General features: G+C 42.7%; 1 protein-coding gene across 1 annotated transcript in view; it reads right to left on the reverse strand.

Annotated features, from left to right (window-relative positions):
• The window catches only part of ANKRD52 (ankyrin repeat domain 52), a gene marked incomplete in the record, with an annotated part of 2,835,210 nt that overhangs the window by 1,346,898 nt on the left and 1,461,011 nt on the right, over positions 1-27,301 (reverse strand).

Raw genomic sequence — 27,301 nt, forward strand, 5'->3', positions numbered from 1 at the left:
AAGAATCTATTCCAACACTGATTGATTACTTGATATTAAATTTACAACATAAAGTTTCTGATAAAGGTAAACTTTCATACATACATAAAGTTATCAGACAAGAAACTTTTTACAGTGTAGATTCATACTGGAATTATTTCACTTCTATTAATGGGGACCCACCAAATCAACAAGATAAACAATATATATTGGAATCTGCTTATAGAACTCGTCTTCCATTGTCTGGAGACTTTATACATGGAAATTTTACATAGATCTTTTTATACACCTTTGATGATGAATAAAATAAATAATAAAGATAATCTATGTAAGAGATGTAATGTAGAAATTAATGCTGACTGGGCTCATATGTTTTATGACTGTATAAAATTGAAAGAATACTGGAAGTCAATTAATGAATTTTTGCAGGCTCTTTTTACAGATAATTTCATTATTTCTAAATCTCTTATATTATTCAACACACCTGTACCTCAAAGTGTTAAAAGGTTAAGCTTCCTTGTTATGGTCTATTCTAGGAGTGGCTAGGAAAATAATAACTAGAAATTGGATTTCAGATACACTTCCTTCGTTCAATGAATTTAAAAATGTTATGAATATAGTGTGCCATATGGAAATAAACACAATCAGGACTAGAACAAACAGAAAAACATCTTATTTTATTGTATGGGATAATTTACAAAATTTGTTAAAAAAATTTTAATTTCAATAGCATGGTATTTTAGTTTAATTAATTGATCTGATTGTAGTGGATGTCTTTGTAAATACTTTAGTTGTTTTGTTGAATATTATAATAATACCTATTTTTAATTACTTGTATAAAATTGTTATGATATTTCTCTTATATGTTAAAACAATAAACCTGTTTTGAAAAAAAAAATCTTTTCCACTTAGCAGTGTATTATTTTCTGGTAGTAGGTTTCCTGGCAAGCCTGAACCACCCCCCTCAAATAGCTGCCTTTTAAGGAAAAAAACCTATCATCCCTGGTGTGAAACTCAGACAGGATAGACTGGGATGGAGAAGACAACATTGTTTTGGCGACAAAGGTCTGGTTGCAACAGTATCTTCCAGTAGTTTCTACAGGATAGGTGGAGTAGAAAGGGAAACCACTGTTGTCTTGGCAAGTAAGGGACAAAAGGAGAAGTTTTGGAGCTGCCTTTTGGAGGCTTTAGAAAGATTCTTGGAATCAGTGGTAAAGAAGAGAAGGCAAGAGGAACGCTCTTACCACAGGAAGAGAAGGCATCCGTCTTCCCAAAGGGGTTTAGGGGAAAAAAAGGGCGAAAAAAACCTTTTGGTTGGGCCAAACTTGGACTAGTCGTCCCTGCTGGGTTGGCCTGGTAAAGGGAATAGAGTGAAGTATTCTCTGCACTTGCTGTTTTGGGGAGTAGCAAAAGATCGCAGCAAGGCTGACCCCACTTGAGAAATATCTCTCTCACTACAGAGTCTTTCAGAGACCACTCGTGAGGCATAAGAATAGCTCTGCTCAACTTGTCCGCAATGTGATTGGACTTCCGGGATGTGCGTTGCTATCAGAAAACGCTGAGAAGAAATCGCCCATTGCCACAGTCTGAGTGCTTCTCGACACAGGGGGTATGATCTGGTTCCGCCTTGTTTGTTGATGTACCACACTACAGACATATTGTCCGTCTGGATTGCAATAGTTCCCAAGGGAAGAGAGTCTTGAAGGGCTTGCAACGCTAAAAGCACTGCTCTCATCTCCAGAACATTTATGTGCAAGTGGCATTCGTTTGGTTGCCATGTGCCCTGGACTGTCCTGCCCTGATAATGCCCCCCCCCACCCGATCAGGGAGGCATCCGTTGTCAGAGTAGCAACCGGAGGAGGTGGAACAAATGGTCTCCCCAACAGGAGCTGGGGGGAAGACATCCACCACATGAGATGCTTTTGCACGCGTGATCATAATGGTGTGAGACATTGGAAGTTCCTGGTATGACCATTGAGAAAGAGCATCCACTGAAGGATCCGCATGTGGTATCTGGCCAATGGGAGGAGAGGTATGGCCGCTGCCATAATTCCCAACACCTTTAGAACTAACCTGGCTTTGGCTCTGTTGTTGTTGAGAAGTAGTGACACCAATTTTTGAATGTCTGATATCCTTTGGTTCGTTAGTGTTGCAGACATGTTTACAGTATCTAAATTTGCCTATGTAGGTAATAGTACGACAAGGCGACAAAACAGACTTTTCGCAATTTATTGAGATACCCAATTTTGACAGACGAAAAGTGTAATCTCTGGCCATCAGAAGGAGATGCTTGGTGGGAGCTGTGAGGAGCCAGTCGTCCAAATATGGAAACACCTGGAATCCTTGTCGTCTCAGGTGAGAAGCTACCACTGCCATGCATTTGGTAAACACCGGGGCAGTGGTGAGACCAAAGGGCAGGGCCCTGAATTGAAAATGACTGGTTCCCAGCCTGAAGCGGAGGAATCTTCTGGGCGCCTGTTCATTTTATGTGATAGTGCAGCGTCCTGAAGGTCTATAGAGCACATCCAGTTTCCTTTTTCCCAATAGGGGAAGAATGGATTGCAGCATGACCATCCGAAATCTTGTTTTCTTGACCGATCTGTTCAAGATACTGAGATCCAAAATTGGTCTCCAGTCCCCTGTTTCTTTGGAACTAAAAAGAACCTTGAGTAGATTCCGGATCCTTGTTGGTCTGCTGACACTGGCTGAATAGCTCTTTTGCAAGCAGTTTTGAAATTTCCAAAGCTGCTATATCCCTTTGAGCGGGTGGAACATCTGGAAGGGATTTTTTGACTGATTTGGAAAAGAGAAAGGGGATAGAATAACCTTCGAAATGATGGACTGTACCCATTTGTCTTGTGTCAAGGATAGCCAGGCTTCTGGGTACAGTGACAATCTTCCCGACTGCCTCCGAAGATGGGCAGTCGGGCAACACCTCAGGGATGCTGAAAGGGCTTATCGGAGGAAGTTTCGATTGCCCTGGTTCTGGACCCCTCTGCCTCTAGGGCGTCTACCATTGTTGTTCCCCCTCTGCCTCTGGCGGGAACCGACTCTGGCCAGGCTAAGTCCCTTGAGATTGTTTACGGAACCACATCTTTCCACCCTTCTGGCCTTTGGGGTAAGGCCTAGAAGGAGTCGAAAACGGACTCCGGCGGCAGAAAGGGTCTTGCCATCAGTCTCGCACCTAGTCAGGGTTTCTTTCACTTGAGGACCAAAGAGATGATCCATCAAAGGGAGTTCGTGAAAGACGTCTTGAAAGGTTCATAAAGTTGCATAGCCGCATCCAGGCGTGCCTCACGTAAGGCTACACCTGTCCCTGCGGCTCTGCTCGCTCCATCGGCCGCATAAGAGAGGCGCATGGAGGAGTTGGAAATGGAATTAGGATAGCCAGCTGCGTGTTCATTTTCTTGGAAACCCGCAGCAGTAGGGTCCTTCAACATTTCACTCGCTTCCTTGACCAAGTCCCTTTGAAGGCGAGTGAAATGGCACAGGTAATTCAGCGAACGCATGGTAAATGTCGCTGAGGAGAACATCCGCTTGCACCTGTCCATGGACCTAGATTCCTTGTTAGGTGGATGGACAGGCACTGAAGGATCAGCCAATTCCTTCTTTGTGGCGGCAGCTACCACCATAGCATCCACAGAAACTCCTTTCGATAAAATTGCTTGTCTGATGGAGCTGTGATGAATTTGGAGGGTCTCCTGGGAGTGGGGTCCACTGAATCAGGAGCCGTCCATGCCTTCTTAGCTACCACCTGCATGAGGGGGTCAAGGGGGGGGACACCCAGGAGGTGGAAGGACGAGCCAAACGCCTCAAGATACACAGATTCATCCTCCGAAGGGTTGAGGGCTGGCCAATTTCCCTCTGTTTAAGGATCTCCAGAATGTCTGCAAAGAGACATCTTCAGAAGGGGAACGTGGGAACCCTCAGAATCATCCAGATCTGTGTCCGATGTGATAGACTCAGGTGAGTCAATGTGTTTCCTCTTGCACTTCCTCTTCCGAGGGGCTCTTCTGCCAAATCAGGAGAGGCCTCGGAAGAGGATGAAATCCCAAAGGGGCTCCTGAGAGCTGGCTCTCTGCGGTCCGGGATGAGGGAGTGAGTCGACTTACCCTGAGGCAGCATAGAAGGAGGGGCTGAGAGCCGACTGTGGAGTAGAGCCAGGCTCTAACACACCGCATGACCTCAGCACCCCTGTCAGGCAGAGCCAGAGGTCCCCGCCCGAGAGCTAAGGACCCCTCGGCACCGACAGTGATGGCTCGAAGCCGATGTCGGAGCCGAACTCACCAGCGCCGGGCACCGAGAGGGAGAGGGGGGACAAGGGTCCGATGCCACTCACCCCTCGGAGCCGACGAGGAAGTCCGCGCCGAGATTCCTCCATGGAAGAAAACGGAGCCGACGGCGCCGAAGACAATTGTCTCGGCTCGGTGACCACAGTCTCGGTTCCGACCACCCGGCTCCGAACTCAAAAGAGTCGAGGAGGAAAAGTTGATGGACGGGGCAGGCACCGACTGATGAGTCGGGCTCTGAAGCATCTGGGCTAGTGCCTCGGACTTAAGTAGTCGACTCACCACCCTCTGAAGGTCATGATCGGAAAGCCTCGATGACCTAGAGGAATGAGACCTTTGGCTCCGTTCAGACAGCAGGGGAGATCCTGGAGCCGAATGAACGGAGCCAAGAGAAGGTGACCTAGACCTCTTTCTGGTTGTCGGCTCCGAAGATCTTGTCGGAGCCGACACGGGTACCTCGATAACCTCGGCTCCGGAGGGGAGCCACAGAAACTGTGGACTGAGTCTTATCGGCTCCAGCCGGAGCCGATAAAGGCAAAGGTTGAACAACCTGAGGACTCGGCTCGGAAGCGGGCAAGACCTCGATGCCTTAGAGGGCTTCCCTGTTGAGACAGACAGGGAATCCTCAGGCTTCAACAAGCCTCTCAGAATAGCTTGTTTTTTCTTTCCTGCAGGACCCTGGGGCTGAAGCCATGGCAAACAGCACAGGAGTCCTGCAGGTGCAAAACCCAGACAATAGACACAAGAAGTGCGGCGTCTGTCAGAGACATTTTCTGACAGCACGCATCACACTTCTTGAATCGAGACCTTTGCTTCTTTTGACATAGCCTAACTGGTGAACACAAACACACACTCAAACACACCAGTTATACCCTGTCAGAATAACAATTTTAGTAAAGATACTAAAAAAAGTACAACAAACAGTAGCAAATTATAGTAAACTACAAACACTCCTTAGGGAAGAGAAGGCCTAAGGCCCAAGGGAAGAACCAAAGTTCTTTTAAACAAGAAAAGGGAAAAATTAGGGTCGGGATAAAGTTCTATGAACTATACTAATTTAAGAAGAATTAAACTGAAAAGGGGAAAAAGAGTAACTTTTAATAGAAAAGCTAAAACTCACCAGGAACCGTAGAAGCAACCAACCTCGAGCTGTAGCGGCAAACGAGATCTGAGGTAACTCTCGCCAGCATTGTGGGATATAAGGGGAGCCTCGAGCGGTGGAACCAACTCGAGCTTTTAGAGTGGCCGTCGGAGCAGTGGGCTCCGAACCCATCCAGCAAGAATGAAGGCGAGATAGACAACTTAACATCATATGTTTCACAAAAAATACCCATTCTTAAAGGTACAAAACAAGGATGTCCACTTTCTCCACTATTATTCACTTTAGTAATGGAGCCTTGGGCTAATTTGATCAGAAACAGTACTGACATAGAGGGTTTTGAAATAGATGAAAATACAACATCCAAAATTCAACTTTTTGCAGATGATGTTCTAATTACATCAGCAGGATCTAATTCTTCTATACAGTCTCTATTTGATAACATGATGAATTTTAAAAGTATTTCTGGTTTAATATTCAATGAAGTAAAAACTAAAATACTACCTATATATACACGAAAAAATATTCTCATTAGTGATTTTACTAAATATGTACCCAATTCAGGTCAGATAACTTATTTAGGTATAATACTATCTAAAGATATTAAATCTATTATATATAATAATTATAATACCTGTTTTCTTAATATACAAAATATTTTTAATACCTGGAATAATATGTTTTTTACTATGGAGGAGAGACTTACAATTATTAAAATGATAATATTCCCCAAGATTTTATACTTAATACAATCAATAATACTTCCACCTACAAAAATAATGATCAAGAAACTGAACACACTAATGTTAAATTTCTTATGGGCACCTAATAGACCTAGGATTGCATTAAAGAAACATACTAATAGCTGGTCTCAAGGGGGTATTTCTTTTCCAGACTTTAATTTATATACTATCTCTTCTACTGTAAAAGTTATTACTTTATTAATAGATCAGTCATATGTCACAAAATGGAAATCACAAAATGGAAAGATTATTGGGAGCTAATTAGTATACACTTCATGAAAATCTCCTTAACACATAAAAATATGATTGTAAATAACTCCATGTTATGGTTACTAAAGGAATTTTGTACTTCACCTATTACACCTAAACATATGGTTTGTTACCCATTAAATATTATTATTAGTTATCGTAACTTTATATTCATGCACCCTAAGTATAGGGAATGGAATTTTATTGTATTTCCTATAATGTATACTCAGGGTATGCTTTTGTCATCTACTTCTGAAGAAACTCATTTAGCTATAGATAATGATCTAAAGTACTGGTATCAGTTGATATCTGATAATAAAGTTAAAAATCTAGATTTCTTAAAACAAGAATTTGATCTAAGAGAAACTTGCTGGTTAGAGGTTCAGACCTTTAGACAACATCTCATTAATAAAATAGATTTAATGTCTATAACTGTTAAAGAATCTATTCCAACACTGATTGATTACTTGATATTAAATTTACAACATAAAGTTTCTGATAAAGGTAAACTTTCATACATACATAAAGTTATCAGACAAGAAACTTTTACAGTGTAGATTCATACTGGAATTATTTCACTTCTATTAATGGGGACCCACCAAATCAACAAGATAAACAATATATATTGGAATCTGCTTATAGAACTACGTCTTCCATTGTCTGGAGACTTTATACATGGAAATTTTTACATAGATCTTTTATACACCTTTGATGATGAATAAAATAAATAATAAAGATAATCTATGTAAGAGATGTAATGTAGAAATTAATGCTGACTGGGCTCATATGTTTTATGACTGTATAAAATTGAAAGACTACTGGAAGTCAATTAATGAATTTTTGCAGGCTCTTTTTACAGATAATTTCATTATTTCTAAATCTCTTATATTATTCAACACACCTGTACCTCAAAGTGTTAAAAGGTTAAGCTTCCCTTGTTATGGTCTATTCTAGCAGTGGCTAGGAAAATAATAACTAGAAATTGGATTTCAGATACACCTCCTTCGTTCAATGAATTTAAAAATGTTATGAATATAGTGTGCCATATGGAAATAAACACAATCAGGACTAGAACAAACAGAAAAACATCTTATTTTATTGTATGGGATAATTTACAAAATTTGTTAAAAAAATTTTAATTTCAATAGCATGGTATTTTAGTTTAATTAATTGATCTGATTGTAGTGGATGTCTTTGTAAATACTTTAGTTGTTTTGTTGAATATTATAATAATACCTATTTTTAATTACTTGTATAAAATTGTTATGATATTTCTCTTATATGTTAAAACAATAAACCTGTTTTGAAAAAAAAAATCTTTTCCACTTAGCAGTGTATTATTTTCTGGTAGTAGGTTTCCTGGCAAACCTGAACCACCCCCTCAAATAGCTGCCTTTTAAGGAAAAAAAACCTATCATCCACGGTGTGAAACTCAGACAGGATAGACTGGGATGGAGAAGACAACATTGTTTTTGAGCGACAAGGTCTGGTTGCAACAGTATCTTCCAGTAGTTTCTACAGGATAGGTGGAGTAGAAAGGGAAACCACTGTTGTCTTGGCAAGTAAGGGACAAAAGGAGAAGTTTTGGAGCTGCCTTTTGGGCTTTTAGAAAGATTCTTGGAATCAGTGGTAAAGAAGAGAAGGCAAAGAGGAACCGCTCTTACCACAGGAAAGAGAAGGCATCCGTCTTCCAGGCTGAGGGAGAAGCGATCCTGGTGCAGAACCAAGGAAGCTAGTGATTTTTTGGGGAAGTAAAATGGTCTATTTATGGTGTACATAAGAATCCATAAACCTTTGCACGTATGGAGAAGGTGCACGGCTCAAAGTCAAACACAATCCAAAACCAAATCGTCCAGCACACGAAAAAGTCAGCTTCTTCCTCAATCAAATATTTCAATAATACAATCATCGTAGAGATGAGAGAAAAATCAGCACACCATTTTCAGCCAATTTGCCTTTATCAGTGCAATAAACCAATCACTTCCCCCCACAATATAAATATCCAACAAATACATCCCATTGGTTGTGGCTCAAAAATCTTCATTAAGCCCAGGTGAAAAAAGAGCCCTTAGCCTAATAATCCACCTTTTCTTATTTGGATCCAAAATGTTTATGCCAACCTGATTTATCCATCCTATAAAAACAATCTTATCAATAACAAAATTAAATCTAGCAGAAGGGTGCCTAATGATATGTTTAAATAATGCATTTGATGAACCCCCTCTGTGGTTTGTCTGAAAATCTTTGTCTTAGTGTTTTTATATTGTAAGTCCTGAGGGATAGGTTGGCTGCACAGCCATGCATATCTTCTGATGACTGAGCCCGTGGCAGCAACCATGGAAGGAAAATTCCCAGCATCATAGCACATATATTCTGCTGTATTTGGCCATTTGTGTAGCTTCAGACAGTAAGGTCTGCATTTGCTGCTTAATATCCACTGACAGAGGGTCTGACATAACCCTTAGTAAAGACTAATATACAGAACAAATACTCGGTCATTTGGGTCTAGTAGTTAATAGCTCTAAAAGCTAGGCTGGAAAAGGTACAGACCCTTCTTTCCCCACCTATCCGCAGGACTACTACCTTGTCAGTAGGAGAGCGCTGGCCACTGCAGAGCAGCTTAGATAGCAAATCCAAGGAAAGAGACTGCAGCAGAGTCAGCCACAGGATTCTTATACAGGTATTTAAGGTCATCAGGTACATTATAGAACCTGTATGGTCTTTTATGGTGATGGTGGTTGAGAATATGGTGTTAAAGATATTGACTGGAAGGAGTCTTGGCATGCCTCTAGTACCCCAGGGACTACAGAAGGAACTGGTGTGCCCATTTCCAGAAGGGTATAGTACCTTTTTTGTACATCAGAGATCTGCTTTGATTGCCTTTCAAAGTGCCTCCTCATGTTTTGAAGTGTTTCTCCAAAAGAGGCTTCTTCAATAGAAGAATGTGGCGAAAGAGAGTTCCATTCATTCAAAGAGAGCTGTGCTGGAGAATGCATTTGTGAGGAGTAATCCAGAGAATAATTAGAATCTACATCTTGTTTCTCTTCAGAGGAAGAAGGGTCCTGGGTATGTACTTGTGTTGCCTGAAGCAGCTGGGTCACAAATAATGACTTCAGTACCATGACAGCTTTAAACAAGCCCTGGGAGAAACTGATCCATTACATTTCCTTAGAAACTGGTGGGAGGACAAATGCCTAGTTTTTTTGTTTTTCTTTATAGATGTGCCATCCACCTGAAGTCTCGGAGATTCAGACCCTTGGTGCACTTCAGAGTACCTGGAACCCCAGGCTAGGATTTAAGGGACTACATTTGGTCCCACCAAAATTATTAAGCATGGCTCTTCTGAGATAGCTGCAGCCTTCAAGGCCTCTGGAGCCATACTGACCTCCAAAGGGTCTCGGTAGCAGGAAACTGAGAAGATAATTGACGTGCCATTGGTTCTGCAACCTCATAAGGTACGTCCGACTCCGAAATGTTAGACTGCGGATCTTCTCAGTGTCTTGAGTTTTTTTGTTGTTGGAAGGGCGATGTCAAGTGCTGGGAATTCCACCATCTTTGCTTGGGCCAGGAGTTCAAAACACTGCATTTCAAGGAACATGTCAAGGGAGAAAAGCCTCGACCTACAAGCTTCTGGAACAAATGACTGGCAGATAGAGCAGGATTTATAGTTGTGTTCTAGGCCTAAACAAAAAAGGCACTTAGTGTGCAAGTCCTTGTACAGACTCTGCCTATCCCACTCGTACTTAACCCTCCTATCTGACATCTCACAAAAATTTTAAACACAGTCCAAAATACAGAAAAAGGAAGGTTCCCCAATGGGGAACTTATCTGAAAAAAAAAGAAGTGAAGCAATGGTGCAACAACCCAAAGTAGATCAGAGGTATTTAAGACCTTCTTTTGGGCTGGTAGCGAGAGTGCCTGCAGATCTAGTGCATACCTCTGCCTATACACCCTGACACACATGAGTTGAGGTCACGCGTTAGCCATACTCCCACAAGAAGGTAAAGCTTTAGTATCAGGCAAGACACCAGACAAAGAAAACCCAAACATTTAAGAATAATGCAACAGTGACTTTAGTCAGGACATCATCCAATGCTCTCCGTGGCAAAAAAAGAATGACAAACAGCATTTCTGGCCTCTTGCACTTTTTCTTTGTTTTCTCTTCTGCAACACACTGAAGATTAAAGCTAGTGGAGGGAAGACAAATAGAAAATCACCAAGGATTGGGCTCAGGTTCCTGGTTTTCTTTGGCACTAAAAAGAATCTTGAATAGGTTCTGAATCCTTTCTTGTCCGGTGAGACCTTCTGGATGACTCTTTTGTCTAACAGCTTTTAAATGTCTTCAGCTGCTGCCTCCCTCTGACTGGGTTGGACATTGGGAAGCCTTTTTCTTTTTCATGGGGGAAATTAGGAAAAATGGTATACAATACCCTCTGGATATGATTTTTAGAACCCAAGAATCTTTTGTTATTGATGCCCCCGGTATCTGGGTGCAGAGACAAATGCCCCTCCCCTCGAATGCCTCCAAAGGTGGGCAGTCGGGCAAACTTTCAGAAGTGCTGGAAGGGTTTATCCGAAAAGGAATCGTGGAAACCCTGGGTTTGCAAAGCTCCTCAGCTTGCGAATATGGCATCTTCCATTTGAACTCCCTTCCTCTGCTTCAAAGAGAGTTATCTCCATGCGAATCCTGGAAAGAACCTTGAGACTTGTGGAAAAGTCCAGTTGTGTACACTTACCATAAATGTAGATGTTCGAGTGTATTCACTTTAGCAGTCATCACACTTTGGTATTCAGGCCGACTGAGGGCTACCTGCAGGCAGATAACCAGAGTCTTAATATTTCTGCTTCAGATGTTGTTGCTTCTTCCATGACATCAGGTCTATAAAAAGAGGCAGCTGACGCCACTACATCAGTTTTTCTTGCCCCAAATGTTAGGAGCCCCCAAATAGGGAGCTAGTATATGGTGTGGAGATCACCACCAGTGAAAAGTAAATACCAACACCATTAGGAATAGCAATAGAGAGGAGAGCTAGAAAGATAAGGAGAAAACCAGGGAGCTGGAGGGAGGGAAAAGTACAGTTGTGTACACTTACCATAAATGTAGATGTTCGAGTGTATTCACTGATGCAGTCATTACATTTGGGTAATCTGCTGGCAGGTTCCCCTCAGTCAGCCTGATTAACAAAGTCTTGGGTCCTGTGTCGGTTGCTGTCCCTTCTTCCATGATGTCAGGGGTGTAAAACATGCAGCCGACACCATTACATCAGTTTTTCTTGCCCAGATGTCAGGTGCCCCCCCAAATGGGGAGCAATATATATATAAACACTAATCCACAAAAGAGTTGTATAGGAAGTAAAACTGCCACAATCTCAGTCCAAAAACGTTGTCGTAAATGAATATAAATGAGTTCAAGTCCAGCACTGAATTTATTAACGCTCTTTTATTAACAAACTGCGTTTTCGTCCCAACACATTAGGACTTCATCAGATACCTTTCTTAGGCATGTGAACACAATACTTCTTCTCTGCCAAAGAGGTAAGAACTTCAACTATGCAGGTATTTCCTTTTCCAGCTTCAACAAAGTTATCAACACTGTCTCACTTTCCACAAACTTCTGAAGAATTTCCCTGTCGAAATAACTTGTTCAGAATTCTTTGAGAGCTCAGATATATAAACACAAAAATATATCTCCAAACAAAAGCAAATATACCAAAAAGGCTTTTAAGCAAGGTAAAAGAAAGAAGAGGTATAGTAAAAGAAAAACAGGGGGCTGGAGGGAGGGTAGCCAGGACAGCAACAGTGAACACACTCGAACATCTACATTTATGGTAAGTGTACACAACTGTACTATGTTCATCGTGTTTCACTGTTGCAGTCATTACATTTGGGTAGATTCCCAAAGCTAAGGTTGGGAGGATGGATGTATACAGCATTAGGATGCTGTCTCTTCTTCCATGTGATCAGGTCGTCAGGGGTATAAAACATGCAGCCGATGCCATTACATCAATTTTTCTTGCCCCAGATGTCAGGTGCCTCCACAATGAGGAGCAATTGTATGTTATGGTACACCTCTATCAAAAAGCAAATACACCAGAAAACATAAATATACCAAACAAGAAGGAAAAGCAGAGCCGAGAGAAGTCAGGGGGCTGGAGGGAGGATAACCAGGACTGCAACAGTGAATACACTCGAACATCTACATTTATGTTAAGTGTACACAACTGTACTATGTTCTTCATGTTTCACTGTTGCAGTCATCACATTTGGGTTGATTTCCAAAGCTAAGGAAGGGAGGAGGAAGTTAGAGAACATTAGGGCCAGGTATTAAGCCCTGCAAGACTGCTGTGGCAAAACAAGCTCTGGATTAAAAAAAAATAGGCATGTGGTAATGCTTGGTGAAGGTATGTACAGAGCTCCAGGTAGCAGCTTCTAGGATGTCGCTGGTAGGGACTCCTCTGAGAAAGGCTGCAGAGGTAGATGCAGTCCTGGTGGAATGTGATCTTATCCCCTGTGGGGTAGGTTTTCCATGGTGCTTGTAGCAGAAATAAATGCAATGGGCTATAACATAAGTAGAACAGTTACTGAAATTTAAGTCCATAAACCTCAGTTGCCCCCGCCGTTTCTTATTCAAATAGCTTTCTCTGAATTCTTGGAACACACCAGTTTATATCCGGCTGGTTTCAATACGTTACTTTTATATATGACAGAGCATGTACTAACCAAAAATGTCTTTTACTTCCAGGGTGAGTGTTACTGGCAATTACAATGGACGGCCATGGGTGCATCGTTTGCACCTATCTATGCAGATCTATTTATGGCCTTTTTGGAAGAGCAACTTATCTATGATTCTTCACATAATTTATATTTGGAGGAAATAGATATATGGCGCAGATATTTGGATGATTGTTGGATGGTGTGGAGGGCTGATTATTTGGAGGAGTTTTTACAATACCTTAATGAAAATAAGTGGGGTATTGAGTTTACTGTTAATACCCACAAGGATGTCATCAATTTTTTGTATGTTACTGTATATCGTAATGCGGATAATACTTTGGGTACTAAAGCATTTTCTAAATACCCTCAGTATAACAGCGTACTCCATGCCTCCAGTCTGCATCCCCAACACACCATCCGTAATATTCCTAAATCCCAGTTTCTGCGCATTAAGAGAATCAGCTCTTCGGTGGAGAATTTTGAGTAATCGAAAGTGGATTTGTGTCAGAAGTTCAGAAATAGGGGATATCGGAATATTGATATCTCATTGGCTAGTAACTGGGCCAGTGGCTAGGACAGGGATTCATTGTTGGAATATCAACACACTGACAATACCCACACCAGGGACACAGTCAGGTTTGTGACTACATATGGGCATAATAGCAATATTGTGAGAAATGTTATTGACACACACGAACATTTTATTGGCTAACCATGAACTTCGAGCTTATTTAGGTAACAGGTGTCAGTTTTCTTTCAGAAGGGGCAAAACATTGGGATCCCATTTATCACATTTCAAACATACTGAGAGTGGTGGTGCTGTATATAAACAACTGACGGTGTCAGGTGACCAACTGTTAGGTACCTTTCCATGTAGACATTGCAGTTCTTGCCAATTTGTCAGTAAACTCGGTTTACTAGTAAAAATACCAGTAGGGTTCAGGACTTAAATTTTTTGGCAACTGCAGCACCAGTTGGATTGTTTATCTAGCCACGTGTAAATGTTCGGCATTTTATGTCGGCCAGACCTCCAGAACATTGAGGATACGTATGTCTGAACACAGAAGCAATATAAAGAATAGACTGGAAACTAATGCACTTTATCGCTATACTGTTAAACATGCTGAAGCTGAATTCTGTTCCATGATTATAGATAGAATTAGATCAGAGTAATCGATAGGGTTGGCACACTATACTCAATAAAAAGGAGAAATAATGGATCATTAATTTGGGGGTTTGTTTCCCCCTGGACTTAATGATCATTTATAAAGTCACACCAAGTATATTTTTATATCGCGTTTTTATTATATTCAATAGGTTGTTTTGTATGGATGTTACTAACTGTATGTAGGATTTTGTCCTTCGGATTCATTTTACATTTAGAAGGTTTCTTGCCCTTTATTATGGGCTGGACTATGCATGTCACTTTTTTCGGGGGGAGAATATTTAAGCATGTAATATGATGCTGTTTGTGTGTTTATGATTCACTGAAGAAGAGGGGAGTGCCGAAACCGGTCTGAGGAATAAACATTTTTAATTGCACTAGACTGATTACCTTTTATACCCACATGCTGGTCATTGGTTTTGAAATACTTGTTAGTTCGACCCTGCATTGCCATACTGGCAGAGTGTTTTGTTTGTCTATATTTGAATATTTCTATGCCTGCAAAATGCAATAGCAGGAGCTAGACACTTTGTGAATACCCTGGGCGCAGTAGATAAGCCAAAGGGAAGTGCAGAGAACTGATGGAGCCTGCCCTGAAGCCTAGGCATTTCCTGCAAGATTCCCTTATTGGAATGTGCAGGTAAGCTTCCTTTAAGTCTAAGGTTGCCAGTCACGCATCTTTGCTAGCATAGGAAGAAGCTGTTGAAGTGTTAGCATTTTGAATTTTGGGATTACCAGAAAGGTGTTTAGAATAGAGAGGTCCAGGACAGGATACCAGGAGCTGTCTTTTCTGGGTACCAGGAAAAGTCTTGAATAAAAACCTTGTCCCCTTTGTTCTGCTGGGACAGGTTGAATAGCCCTGATACTTAGAAGAGAGAGAACCTGCTGTTGGGCCTCCGCCCACTGACTTGGGGGTAGGTCTGGCCAACCGTTTGGGGTTGGTAGTGTGTGCAAGTGGAATATGTATCCTTGGGAAACTATGTTCAAAACCCATTTGTCCTGGGTAATGAGTTCAAAGTTTTCTGCATGCAGGGCGAGCTTTCCTACTAAGGGAGCAGGCAGTTGAGCAGGGCTTGGAAGGGTTAAGGTTAAGACATTGTGCCATTTTTCCACAGGGGGGGGTGGCTTACTACCCCCTGCTTTGGAAGTGGGAGCCCCCCCCACACACTGCTTAGGACTGTGCGCAGCCTGAGACTGTAACCTAGGTGGTCTGCTGTTCCTTGGTTTGGACTGAAAAGGCCTGGAAGAGACTGGAAAGGACCAATTCTTTGAAGGCCAATGCCTACTAAATTTGGGAGACTGTACTTGTAGGAAATCTTTAACAGTTTGCATAGATTTAGCTTTTTCCTCCATCCTTTTGAGGAGGACTTCTGCTTTGTTGCCAAACAGGTGGTCTAGGTTTAAAGGAGCATCCAGTAATTTATCTTTAACATGATCTGGAAGGTTTTGCTGCTTAAGCTAAGCATGTCTTCCAAGTACAGACCCAGTGACAGCAGCCCTGCAAGATGCTTCTGAAGCATCAAAACCACATTGCAAAGTATGTTTACCAACTTGTTCTGCAGAATGCATTAAATCCTGTAATTCTCTGTGTTCAGCACAGTCAGGAATCAACATCATTTTCTGTTGAAGAAGTCCCATAATATGCTGCTGATACTTTAACATATGAAACTGGCAATTTAAAGCCCTAATGGCCAAAGTAGCAGAAGTGTATACCTTCTTACTCCACCTAAGACTCTAGAATCTCTATCAGAAGGGGCAGGATTTTTGGCAGCAGTAGTCTTAATGTCTTTTGGTCCTTGGGAAATGGTCTCTGGATCCGCAGTAGGATTCTTGAAGAGAAAATAGTGAGAGTCAGGTACTCTGTAATATCTGTCAGGTTTTCTGGGAGCTGGAGGTTAAGTGTCTGGGGAAAGGCTAAATTTCAAGAAAGCATTGTCTACAATGTCCAGAACAGGAGGTATAGCTAAAGGCCTGTGTTGAGGAAGGAGTAAGAATTCCCTAAACCTCTTTTTGGAGTCAGAGTAATCCTGGCTTTCCAGCGGAAATGCTCCCCAAGAGTGTGCAAGGTTTCACCAAAACAAAAATCTTCTGGAGGGGAAGCAGAGGGAGTGGAATCCTCTGCATCAGAATCCTCACAGGTAGATGAAGGAACAGAAATAGATTCCTTATCAGAAGAATCAGAAGGAAAATCAGTTCTAGGTCTCTTAGAGGGGGAAGGCTGGCTTCCCCTAATTAAGGTAATAAGGTCTTCAGACATTCTAAGCATTTGTTTTTTAGGCATATAGGCCAGAGCCTGCGGTTTGGACGTCGGTTTTCTAGACGTGGTGGCGTGATGTGAGTTTTAGGCCTGAATGAAGACGATGGCGTCAGTTTAAAATGCAAGCATGTAGGCCTGAATACACCCTCAGAAGCCGGTGCCTGCACAGCGGCTCCGGACCCATCCAAGGTAGAGACATCCGCAGGTTCCATAGTCGAAGAAGCATCTCGCGGCATACCGGACTCCGAATGGGTCTCAGTAGAGGCCTGCGAATCTGTAGTAGCAGGTATCAGGCGAAAGCACCTCAGTGAGTACCGGCAGACTGGCGACTAGCTTAACGTAAGCGTTGTCGGCAGTTTTGGACCTATGCGGTCTGGCTGTCTTTATCCTTACGTTTTTTCGGAAGATCGGTAGTCGGACGGTTTAATGAAGCCATTTCGGAGTACTGAGATAGAGTACGAAAATAATTTGCTGCAAAGATAGCCTGATGATGAATAGTTCGGGGGTTGAACAAGGCACAAAACTAACAGCGAGGGACGTTGTGGTCTGGGCCTAAACAGGGGATGCAGTACGAATGAAAATCTCTGAGTTTTTTGCTTTCCACTGGTAAGATAATTGTTAACTTTGACCGACATCGGTTGGAGCAAGAAAAAGGATCCCCAATGGGGTACTTACCTTTTTTGAAGACTTCGGATCTGAAACTCGAAAACGAAAATTTCAGGAGTCGGCCGACCGGCACTTGCAAACTGCTTCTGCTACGGCCACAGCACGACAAGAAAGACTGATGTAATGACGTCAGCTGCATGTTTTATACCACTGACGACCTGACGTCATGGAAGAAGAGAGAGCATCCCACGCAAGAATACCAAGACTCTGGTATTCAGCCCAGCTGAGGGCTATCTGCAGGCAGATCACCCAAATGTGATGACTGCAACAGCGAAACACGAAGAACATCAAAGGTGTTCCATAAGAAACAGCACTGATGAAAAAAGACTTGAAAGGTTCCACAAATTTGAATAAGCAAATCCAGGCGTGCCTCCCAACAGCAATGCCTGAACCTGCTGTTCGTGAAGTACCCTCTGCAGCATGAGAAATTAGCCTCATTAGAAATGGATAAGAGAGTGGCCACTAGTGAGGAAAACTTCTTGTAGTCCTCCACGGACAAGGACTGTGAAAAGGATTTGGAAAGTTCCTTAGTCAAATCCCTCTGTAATCTTGTGAAATGGGTTTACAATCACATTTTTGAATGGCAGTCACTCTTGACTAGGATGGTCGAAGGGCTGTTTTCCAGTTCTCATAATACGTAACCAAAAATGGTTAACTCCATAACAGCAAATGCTAGTGTGCATTCACTATTGTAAGGCCTAAATTCTACTTGGAGATCGCACTACAGTGGCGATCGGAAATGTTACCTTTTTCTCACTGTAGTGTGATCTCAGAGTTTGTATATATAAGTAGCAGGGGGTGTGTGGGGTGCAGGGGGGCTTGCCCCTTGCAAAATGCTGGTTGGAAATCACTGGACTGCAAGGTACATTGGCTAATGTTGAATATGGATGTGTCAACATTACCATTTTCATCACTTTGCCTTGGCGATATTTTTATTTTCAGTATTTTTTTTTTTTTTTTAAGTCATCACTCAACTGAGTGATCTTTCAGAAATGTGACAGTAAACCAGTGAAATGTGCAGAGTAATTTAGAAACCATAAGGCAAATGTCATTGAGGCAAAAACATGCCTCCCAAATCTGTCCAATGCCCTGGACTCTCTTTTAGTGGGATGGACAGTGGAGCTCTACTCCAACAGCTCCTTCTTTGTGGGTGAAGCCACAACCACTGCATCAAAAGGAACTCCTTTGCTCTAGCGTGGCCTGTCTTTAGGTTTCACAAGAAACTTATAAAGGCAATAGAGAATTGGATCTACAGTTTCCAGTTCATTCCACGCCCAGCAAGAGACTAGACCTATAAGCTCACCTGTCAGGGGGACATCACCCAAGATGCAGATGGGCCGGACCCAAAAGCTTCTAGAAAGATTGACTCCTCTCGGGATGTGGAATCAGAGGACAATGCACCCTTCTGTCTGAGAATCTCTAAAATGTCTCAGGAGGAGACGTCATCCGGTGGAGATTTGGGGGACCCCTCTCCTTCATCGAAGTCAGTGTGTTCAATCAGAGACTTGGGGGGGGGGGGAGTTTATGAGTCTCCTGTTACATATGCTCTTTTGGAAACCTCCTCAGTTGGGATGATAGACGTATCCAAGGAGAGGGGAAGTCCTCAATAGGGGAATGTTAGGATGCTTGATGGGGCCAGCTTTTCCTGTAGAATAGGCCCAAAAGGATCGGAGCTCAGACCCAAAGAAGGCAGGGCTGCAGGATCCAGAGAGGACAGTAGTCAAATCTCTCAGAAGAGAGAAAATCTTATCCAGTACACTCAAAGGCAAAAAGACTTGGAAATGCTATCTGATTGCACTGGAGTCAAACAAAGCTAATGTAGCAACCCTGCCTGGACCCATGCCTCGAAGGAGGAGTTGGACCCGAGCTGTCCAATCTTGAAGCTCCAAGGGGCAGGGACAGCTCCAACACTGGAGTGGAACCTAGCCCCCCAGACCTGGCACTGACACTTAAGCACCGAGACACATCCTGGTACAATGGAATCCGAGCCAAACAAGTCAGGGAAGCGGTTGTAGTTGAAGATCTAGTGGTCTTTGGACCAGATGTCAACACTCTTGGGTCTCTCGGATCCAAGGGCTATGAAACCATGGGTCAGATCAGAGAAGGAAAGATCACTGCATGAAAAGTAGAAGGCAGGCTCATGCATCCAACAGGAAACAGAGCCAGGATAATCCCCATCTGAATCTGTGCTCTGAGGAACTTCCTTTTCATTCTATCCAATTCTGCTTTGGAAAGGCTCCTGGAGGACCTGATGGAGATAATGTTGGACTGGGGCCGAGACTCTCTCCTTGGGGTCCCCTGAAGGAATGGAGAATGAAGCCAAGGAGAAACAGGCTCTACAGTGAACCCTGGGGATTGGGTTCTTGGAGACTTCGTATGAATAGTTGTCGGATCCGACTGCTTCCATTTTGGATCCAAGACTGGATCCAATTTCTTTTGAATTTTCTGAGAAGGCTCCAGAGATGAAGTAGTCTTTGGAGAGCAGGCTGGAGACTGCTTACATGAATCTTTCACCTCTGAAGAGGTTTTAAATGATTCTGTGGGGATCTGAGCCCCAAGTGCTGAAGAAGATGGTGGCAGCAATCCCTTTAAGACGAACTTATTTCTATGGTCACTTAAGGCCCTGGAATTAAAGGCTGTGCAAATGGAGCAGTCTGTGTTCAGTTGAGAAGCTCCGAGCAAGTAGGGGCATAAGAGTTAGGGATCTTATGCCAAAGGAAGTGCATTTTTTGAAACATGTTGGTTTTTCAGCCATGACACTACACCGATCTTAACTAAAAGTCTGAGAGCAATTTTAAAGAAAAAAAAGGAAAGTTTTTTTTTTGAACTACCAACAATAGCAGGTAAAGAAAATACCCACTAGAGGGTAGAAAAAAGGAAAACAAAGAAGGAAAAAAATTGATAAAAACAGAGCCAAAAGAACAATTGTTATAAAAGCATAAGCAAGCAGCCCCCTGAAGTCAAGAGGCAATAAATCCAGGCTGAGAATATATCCAAAGATATAAAGTCCACAGAAGATAAATCAGGTACCAGTTTAATGGAGGACACAAGCGCTTTCACATAGCTTCATCAGGTGTGATCCCATAAGCTGCTTGCTTATGCTTTTATAACAAAGAAGGAAAAAATGCCAACAATGGCACAGCTACCCTGAGGTAAAAGATAAAAAAAAGTAATGCAAAATCAAGAACTCAAAAATCAATAAACTAGGTAAGGGACGTGGACGAAAAGTACAGTTGTGTACACTTACCATAAATGTAGATGTTCGAGTGTATTCACTGTTGCAGTCATTACACTTGGGTTATCCTGCTGGCAGGCTACCCTCAGTCGGCCTGAATTCCAAAGTCTAGGTACGGTGTCAGTTGCTGTCGCCTCTTCCCTGACGTCAGTGCGCCAGGGGTATAAAAATGCAGCAGACGCCATTTTCTTCAGTTTTTCTTGCCCCAGATGTCAGGTGCCCCCAAAAAGGTAGGCTAAAAATATGCCAATAAAAAATGCATGCACCAAAATATATAATACCTTCATCTACAAGCAAATACACCACATAAGTTGTATAGATTAGAGAAGTGAAGATAAGTTGCAAAGATATGGGGAATGGTGGGTGGGTAAACTGGACTGCAACAGTGAATACACTCGAACATCTACATTTATGGTAAGTGTACACAACTGTACTATGTTCTTCGTGTTTCACTGTTGCAAGTCATTACACTTGGGTTGAATCCCAAAGCTATGGTTGGGAGGCTGGAGCTAAATAGCATTAGGAGCGGCTATGAGGCCCTGCAGAACTGCAGTGGCAAAGCCTGCCCTGGCAATGTGGAGTCCAAACACTTTTTAGGTACCATTGAAGTTTCCTCACATGCAGTCTCGTACATGGAATTAGTAAAGTACAGGATGCCATGAAGCCCAAAGCCTGCAGAATTTGTCTTGCAGATATAACTGGGCCTTTGTTGCCAACAGGATGAAATAGGTAGTCAGTTGCCTTTGTTTGTCTGGTGTGAGATAAGCCATCTGGGCAGTTTTATTTAAGCTTGCACCAAGGAATATTATCTCTTGAGAGGGTACTAGTTTTGATTTCTTTTCGTTGACTGTGTAACCTAGGCCTGTTAGGAATCTCTTTACAAATGCCAGATGCTGTAGTAGAATGTCCTTGTTCTCTGCTTGAATGAAAGCAGAGAACAAGGACATTCTACTACAGCATCTGGCATTTGTCCTCCATTTTCTTTAACACTTCTGCTTTAACATCAAACAAGGTATCATGCTGTAATGGGGCATCTAATAATTCTGCTTTGACATGATCAGGAAGATTTTGTTCCTTTAACCAAGCATGCCTCCTGATGACAGAACCCGTAACAGCAGCTCTGCAGGAGGCCTCCAAAGAATAAAAACCACATTGCAAAGTATGCTTTCCAACTTGTTCAGCTGCATGCAATAAATCCTGCATTTCTTTGTTTTCTGCACATTCAGAATTTATCAACATTTTCTGTTTAAGCAGTGACATAATATATTGCTGATATTTGAGCATATGAAACTGACATTTTAAATCCCTTATAGCCAAGGTAGCAGAAGTGTAAATCTTTTTCCCCATCTGTCCAATGCCCTAGAATCCCGGTCAGAGGGGGTAGGGTTTTTTGCAGCGGAAGCCCTGACCCCTTTGGGACCCTAAGAGATAGTTTCTGGGTCAGAAGCAGGGTTTTTGAAAAGGAATTTATGAGAGTCAGGGACACTGTAGCACCTGTCCTGGCTTAACAGGAGATGGAGGTAAGGAGTCAGGGGTCAGACTGGACTCTGAAAATACATCAACGATGTCTAACACAGGTAGAATAGCTAGGGGCCTGTGTTGTGGTAGTAAAAGGAAGTCTCCAAGCCTTTTCTTAGATTCTGAAAAATCTTGGCTTTCCCAGTGGAAATGCTCCCTCATGGTATGCAAGGTTTGCCCAAAAGAGTAATTCTCAGGAGGAGAAGCTGAAGGGATAGATTCTTCAGCATCAGAATCCTCATAGGGAGGAAGCGAGCATTCCTGATCAGAAGAGGAATCAGATGAATTGGAAACCTGATCTGAAGATTCATATTCTGTCTCTTGCCTAGGCCTTTTATCAGGTGGGGGATGGGAACCCCTGATCAAAGTAAGTCTTCGGCCATTTTGAGCATCTGTTTTTTGGCCATTGAGGCCTGTCCATGAGGCGGTTGTACTTGTTTCTTTGTCTTTAAAGGTGCTTAAGTCTTTGCCTTTGAAGCTGAAGTCATTTTAATGTATAATTGAGTAGGTCTGAAAACACCCTCGGATGCCGATGCCTGCTCAGCGGCTCCGGACCCATCTGAGGGAATAGTCTCCGAAGGTCCAATACCTTGAGCTTCCAGCGGCCTAGTCGACTCCACGTGGGAGTCGGTAGTGGCCTGCGAGTCTAAAGTAGCGGGCGTCAGGGGCTGCAAAGGCACCTCACTGAGAACCGGCCTGTCCTTTTCTTTGCGTTTCTTGTGAATTCCGGTAGTCGGATGGCTATCCGACGACATTGTATAATTAAATCTTCTGCCAAAATAGTGCAATGCAAAATCGTACTGACGCTTAATAGTGCGTTGGTTAAATCTAGCACAAAACTGACAACTAGCAACGTCGTGGTCAGGGCCTAGGCAAGGAATACAGCAAGAATGAAAGTCCTTATGAGGTATTTGCTTCCCACAAGGAATACAATTATTAACTTTTTCTGACATCAGTCTGGAGCAAGAAAAAAGTTTCCCCAACGGGGTACTTAGCTTTTAATGAAGACTTCGGATCTGAATTTCAAACATGAAAATCTCAGGAGTCGGCCAACTGGCACTTGTGAACTGTTTATGCTTCGGGCAACGCACGGCAAGAAAGACTGAAGAAAATGGCGTCAGCTGCATCTTTTATACCCTGGAGCACTGACGTCAGGGAAGAGGCGACAGCAACCGACGCCGGACCTAGACTTTGGAATTCAGGTCGACTGAGGGTAGCCTGCCAGCAGGATAACCCAAGTGTAATGACCGCAACAGTGAAACACGAAGAACATCAGGAAGACAGTAAGCCAGGAAGTTCTAGTAATGAAAAATACTGACTTACAGTAAGGAAAAACATTAAAAAACTCTACGAGAAGGATCCAAGTCCGTAGCAATATGGTGGAAAACGCGATCTGAGGTACAGCAGGTTGACTGGGTCATTATAGGTACAGGGAGGAGCTCAGGAATTGCATCCAAGAGTCTTGCAAATGCAGCAGAGTCGGACCTGAGACTCAACAAAAAGGAAAGAATGAAAAGGACATCAGACCTGAGATATGAAGACAGGTGTTCTTCAAGTCTGGGTTAGCCAGAAATGCCTGTGGAAGCAAAAGAGGAAACAGTCTGGAGGGAAAACATCTTGAATGAAGAAATATTTACAAAGGTATTGAGAAAGAAGAGGAGCAGAATAGATCTCCATGACTCCTTTTCTGGGAACCAGAAATGTCCTGTAGTAAAACCCTGTTCCTCAATGGAATTCTGAACAGTTTGAATAGTTCCTTGATTAAATCAGATCCTGAAGGACCAGAGAAAAGTGAGGAAGTTGGTCTTGAGGAGGTTGAGGAAGACCTGAAAAGGGGGGAAAGGATTTCCATATTATAAAATAACCCTGATGGATAATGGAAAGTCTGAAGTAATCTATTCCCAGACAGGGATTAACAGGGAAAGCATGAGAGACAACGGAATCTGGCCAAGTAGAGGGGGAGAAAATATGTCAGATGGAGACAGATTTGTCCTGAAAGGGGGCTTCTGAGTCTTAGAATTCTGGGAGGGTTGGCCAAGAAACGTGCTTTGGAATCCTTTTCCCTTTAGGGGGCTGATGAGGTTTGCCTACGAACAAAAGCAGACTTAGAAGGATAATTTCACTTTAATTTGGGGATAGCAGAAACATTTATTTAAGTTAGTGTATTACTTTAACCTTTGTCTTGTACAGTCAAAAAAAGGTTAGAAGCAGCAGTATCAAAAATATTTTGGCTGTCCAAAGAAGCATCTAGGAGTCTGGCCTTAACCTCTGGTAAGGTTAAGAGGCAAAGCTAAGAGTACCTCTTCATAACTGACCAGAAGCAGCAGCTTTAGAAGATGCATCAGCTGCATTACAACTACATCTGACAGAGTGATAGGCTACCTATGAAGAGGAACTCAAAAACTAAAGACAACAGTTTTGCCTTCAGAATTGAGAAATGGGAGACCCTCCCACCCATTCTGAGACAAAAAGAGCAAAAACATACCTGCTCATATGGATTTGATCATTTATGGCCCTGAAGGCCAGAGTAGCAGAAAGTATAAACTTTCTTCAATAATCTATCCATAGTCTGACTGTCTATCAGAAAGGAGAAATCTGAAAGAGGATAAAAGCTTGGATGACTTGTTAGCAGAAACACAGCTCACAGCAGGGTCTGACAGAGGACGCTTGTAAACACACTTACAGCCCAAGTGGTCAGGCTTCTTGGGGTCAGGGATCGTGAATCAAGAGCAATGGAAGCAGCTGCAAAAGTATCCAACAAAGCATCCAAAACAACAGGAAAGTACAGTTGTGTACACTTACCATAAATGTAGATGTTAGAGTGTATTCACTGCTGCAGTCATTAAATTTGGGTAATCTGCTGGCAGGTTGCCCTCAGTCGACCTGAATAACAAATTCTTGGGTCCTGCGTCGGTTGCAGTTTCCTCTTCCATGACGTCAGGTCATCAGGGGTATAAAACATGCAGCCGACACCATTTTCATCAGTTTTTCTTGCCCCAGATATCAGGTGCCCCCCAAATGGGGAGCAAAAATATATATAAATAAACTGCAAATATATAAATGCATTTTTAGAAACAAACTTTACCTTCAACTAAAAGCAAATACACCACAAATGCGTTTGAGCATAGTGAAGGAAAGAAAACTTATAGAATGGGGGATGGCGGGTGGGTAACCCGGACTGCAACAGTGAATACACTCTAACATCTACATTTATGGTAAGTGTACACAACTGTACTATGTTCTTCATGTTTCACTGTTGCAGTCATTACATTTGGATAGAATCCCAAAGCTATGGATGGGAGGATGGAACTAAACAGCATTAGGAGCATCTATAAGACCCTGCAGAACTGCAGTGGCAAAGCCTGCCCTGGATTTAGAGAAGAGAGGTAAATGATAATGCTTTGTGAAGGTATGAACAGAGCTCCAAGTAGCAGCTTCTAGAATGTCTTTGGTTGGGACCCCTCTGAGAAAAGCTGCTGAAGTAGAGGCAGCCCTGGTAAAATGTGATCTGATCCCCTTGGGCACCGGTTTACCATGGTGCAAATAGCAGAAACAAATGCAGTGTCTTTATCCATTTAGAAATAGTCTGCTTTGATATAGCCTTCCCCTCTGATCCTGCAGCAAATGCTACCAGTAGCTGCTCAGACTTTCTTAGAGATTTGGTCCTGTTTAAGTACAATCTTAGCTGTCTGTGTACATCCAATGAATGCAGAATCCGCTCCCCCTTGTTCTGCGGATTTGGGTAAAATGTTGGCAGGTGAATGGTCTGGTTAAGAGCCACACTGGATACCACCTTAGGCATAAAAGAAGGATTGGTCCTGAGGGCCACCCTGTCCGGGTAAAAAATAATGAAAAGCTCCACTGCCATGACAGCCTGTAGTTCTGAAACCCTTCTTGCTAAAGTGACTGCCAAAAGAAAGGCTGTCTTCCAAGATAGAAATTTTCACATCCGCAGTAGCTGCTGGTTCAAAAGAAGGCAGGGTGAGTTTTTCCAGCACAAAATGGAGGTCCCATGCAGGAGTTGGTGCTCTCCTGGGAGGCCTTAAATTGTTGGCCCCTCTGAGATACTGTGTAAAGCAGTGGATGAGAAAAGAGGGGAGGCTCTGATTTAATGAGCAGAGATGGCAGAGGCATGGGTTTTTATTGAAGAAAAAGATAGGACCTTGTCAATCATCTCAGTTAAGTATTGTAAAATCTGAGGAACAATGGGCTTTGCTGTGTCTATTCCTTGTGCTTGGTTCCAAGCACAGAATCTCTTCCATTTATCAACATAAGATTTTTTAGTACTAGGCCTTCTGGCTTCCAAAATGACATCCATCACAGGTTTACTGAGAGAAGTGGTTTGAATAATTAGTTGATTAGCCATGCTGTAAGATTCAGAGTTTTGAGCTGAGTGTGCAGAATTTGATAGTTCTGCTGAGACAGTAGGTGAGGTGTTTGAGGCAAGTACCACGGAGGAAGGTGTGATATTATTCCTTAGAAGTGGGTACCAGTGCTGGCGAGGCTAGTCTGGAGCAATTAGGATCATTTTTGTTTTTTCCTGTCTGACTTAGTAAGACCTTGGAGAGTAGAGGCAGAGGGGGAAAGGCAAAGACTGACAGGTTTTTCCAGCTGAAGGATAGAGCATCCACTTTCCATGCTTTTTTGTGATGAGTTCTTGTGCAGAATTTGTCCAACTGATAGTTTTGGGGGACAGGCAAATAGATCTATGTCTGGGCTCCCCCATTTCTGTGTTAACATGCTGAAAATTTGTGGATCCAGTTTCCATTCGTGTGGGTCCATAAGATTTCTGCTTAGGTCGTCTGCCAAAGTATTTTGCTTTCCTGGCAGGAATTGAGCTTTAAGATGCATCTGGTAAGTCAAGGTTTTGGTTCCACAAGGCCATGGCTAGTCTGCAAAGAGGGTAGGAATGGGTACCCCCCCCTGCTTGTTTATGTACCACATAACTGTGGTGTTGTCCATCTTTATCAGTAGTTGTCCTGGATGAAGTAAGTCCTTGAAGGCTGTCAGAGCATTCTGAACAGCTAGCATTTCTTTCTGGTTGATAGGCAGATGCATTTGGTTTGGGCTCCATTTGCCCTGAATGCATCTCCCTGCCAGGCGGGCCCCCCCCCAAGCATAGTCTGATGCGTCTGTAGTTAGGGTTTAGGAGGCAGGGGGTAGAGTGAATGACAGTCCCTTGTTTTGGTGACATGTCTCTGCCCACCAAAGAAACTCCTGTTGCAGGCAGGGAATGAGAGGAATCATTGTTTCTAGGCTGTGACAATGTTGACTCCATAAACTTTTTAGGTACCACTGAAGTTTCCTCATATGCAGTCTCGCATATGGAATTAGTAGAATGCAGGATGCCATGAACCCCAAAGCCTGCAGAATTTGTCTTGCAGATA

This window comes from Protopterus annectens, chromosome 9.part0 (genome assembly GCF_019279795.1).
Source record: "Protopterus annectens isolate FY-2018-M chromosome 9.part0, PAN1.0, whole genome shotgun sequence".
Lineage (NCBI taxonomy): Eukaryota > Metazoa > Chordata > Ceratodontiformes > Protopteridae > Protopterus > Protopterus annectens.